The following is a 2,868-nucleotide window of genomic DNA, read 5'->3' as shown; positions in this document are numbered from 1 at the left end:
CGGCAAAATTTTCCGCCTAACGGCTCCGCCGTCAAAACCGAGCCAACCATGTGCTGACACGTTGCACAGGTATCCCGACGGTAAAGCCGTCGGCATAGCTCTAGAACTTATGCCGACGGTCTAACCGTCGGCCTAGCAGTGCCACATGTCAGCTGCTGGGCAGGCCTGGCGCATAGCTACGCCGACGGTTAGACCATCGGCATACTTGCTGACCATAACAAAAAAAAACAATTAAGGCTAGAAATTTACGAATGCAATTAGAGACATGATTCTAGAAATTAAATCCCAACAAACAAATATGTGTAAGAGAACTGCACTGGCAACAAGTGAGCTGCGCAAACACAACCAGAACAGCAAAGATGGCTTCGAAAACTGAATCAGTTAGTCTTCCAGCTCACACTGAATACAACTACTAGTGCTAGTAATCAAAATTAAATGGTACGGCCATCCACTCTGAAAATCAGTGCACAGATAAACATCACAATCCACATTATTAACTTGGAAGAAAAAAACTTGTTGGTTGGGAGCGACCTTGTGTTCGTTGGATGCCGTCGCCGTCGAGATCCAAGTCAAAGTTTTAAGATATTTGCTTCTCAAGATGCAGAGCATTTTTGTCAACCTACACAACAGCACCACCACCAGCAATACTATGAGCGACAATCCAGACGGCCACCACAATTAGCTAGTAAGACATTAACACCATAATATGAAGCAAACAGAGCAATCCCAATGTGCAAAGGAATTGTACTGATTCCATTGAAACAATACCGTGGCATAAGTAACAGGTGCCACAAAACAGAGCTAGCTGCTGAGTGTAGAGCAATACTAGTATAATTTCAAATTCAGAGGACAGTTACTAAGCCATAAACACTAGATAAGCATCTCAGCTCAGGGGACAACAAAACTATAAATTCCATTGCATCAATATCAATAGGATGGCATAATGATCAGGTGGCACAAAACAAAACAAAGCTGTGGGGTGAGTCTAGCACAGAAAAACAACGGTTTGGCCATCAGTCATAGCTCTCAAGATAAAACAAAAGAGGTCTCAGTTTTAAACTGAAAAGAAACAACTAGTTATGAGAGCTTTTTCAATAGTAACTTGGAGATGCATAAAGAACAACTAGGTACGACTCACCCTGGATGCATGCATGCATGAGCATCCATACTTGCAGTGCAGGCAGTAAATAACAAACTACTATATTTCCCAAAGTATATAATAGCTTTGTAAAAAAGAGGATTGTATCAGCCAGGCACTTCTCCCAGGATCAATGTATGCATGCAATTCATCCAGGCCCAGCATGATGCTAAATCCTACTCATGTTGCTAGCACATATACATATATACACAACAAGAACGAATTCACAGGCACAAAAATGAATATCCCCTGGATAGCATGGTAATGAACCACTCACATGCAATTTGATAGGACTAGTACTAGTGATAACAATCCAACAATGTCCTAACAGCTGCAGCAACACGCACACATCAACTGCCTGAATACTGGTGAATAGCAAAGTCTATCCATACTTGACAAAGGAGCAAATCAATGTCAAGTTCATCTCAGATGTGTGGTTCATGACAACGGTAGCAGTTAACAAGATTACTGAATTTTAATTTGTGGAAGCAAGGAAACAAGCAATAGAATGCCTATCTCGTTCAACACTAGAGTAACAGCAGTAGCAAATTCAGTCCAGCATGTGAGTAAGTAAAAAATATAGATCAACAGGGAATCAAACTAGTTCAAAGAGATCTGTAACAAAATTTACAGTAAAAATCATCTAGTATTAATCAATGGTTCTGTTTTGATCCAAACTAGATGAATTCAAGGCTAATCTATTAGTCTAGTAGCAATCATCTAGTATGTGACAGTAGAGGAGTAAGTGTTATTGTACAGTTAGAAAAATACACGTCATGTGCATGGCAGCAACCGGAGGGAACATAGGATGGAGAGGGGCTCACCATGGTGGTGCTTTAGCCGATGCAGTGCACCGCCGTCATGCCGTGGCGGGAGCCGCCGGAGGGAGCCACCGCCTCGCCGGAGTTTACCCGCTGCGCGCGTCCGCCCCGCAGCCACCGGGTGCAGGAGTACCATCCACGAGGCGGAGCCGCCCATGGGACTTGCGGTGGGCTTCGGAGAGGGCGGAGCAGAGTCGCCGTCGCCGCGCCGGAGTTGGAGGGGACGCCACCCTCGGAACCCTAGCCATCAGAAGGGGTCGTGGCTGAGCTCTCGGGGCCACGAGAGGCGGATCTGGCCCGAGGGAAGGGAAGAGCGGAGGCAGGGGGCTCGGATCTGTGCTGCGCGTTGGCGAGGCTCGCCGGAACATGCCGGAATCGTGCGGCGTAGGCAGCGGTGGCGGGGGTAGGGAGAGACGAGAGAGAGAGAGGAAGGAGAGAGGTGGCAGGGAGGGAGAGGTGGGGCTGGTGTCGTGTGGGGTAGGCTGCCCTGCCACGTCACCGATCCGTGGGAGGTTGCTTCCAACCAATAGGAAGCCAGCACAGATTTCGTGTTTCTTTGCACAGTTTTTTGAACAGGAAATACTCATGTTAAAATTTAGTAAAAAAATAAAAAAAATCCAAATCTTCTAGGAATAATAAACCAATACCATGGAAAATTTCATATTTATTTACACCTTGTTTGCATTTAAAAAATAAATAAAAACATCCGCAAAATGACGAATGTTATGGTCTAATTCATGGCATATTTATAGTGATATCATATTGTGTATAAGTATGCATCTTAGAATGGAAAACAATTTTGATGAAGGGAGTTTTCATTTTATTTTCGAGCAAAATTTAGTTTTCAATTTCTGATTGCCGAAAAATATTATTTTTTTGTGTAAAAACCATACTGAATACTTGTTGCTG

At 44.2% G+C, this 2,868-nt stretch overlaps 1 long non-coding RNA gene across 1 annotated transcript; it reads right to left on the bottom strand.

The window, feature by feature from the left end:
* Positions 1–348: 348 nt before the first annotated feature.
* On the bottom strand, positions 349–2,275 carry LOC125547753. The gene is made up of 2 exons (XR_007300751.1): positions 1,963–2,275; positions 349–619 (listed from the first exon to the last, which is right to left on the bottom strand). It is a non-coding gene; the product is annotated as an uncharacterized LOC125547753 (long non-coding RNA).
* Positions 2,276–2,868: the final 593 nt, after the last annotated feature.

This window comes from Triticum urartu, chromosome 3 (genome assembly GCF_003073215.2).
Source record: "Triticum urartu cultivar G1812 chromosome 3, Tu2.1, whole genome shotgun sequence".
Classification (NCBI taxonomy): domain Eukaryota; kingdom Viridiplantae; phylum Streptophyta; class Magnoliopsida; order Poales; family Poaceae; genus Triticum; species Triticum urartu.
This window is presented reverse-complemented; position numbering and strand designations above follow the sequence as displayed.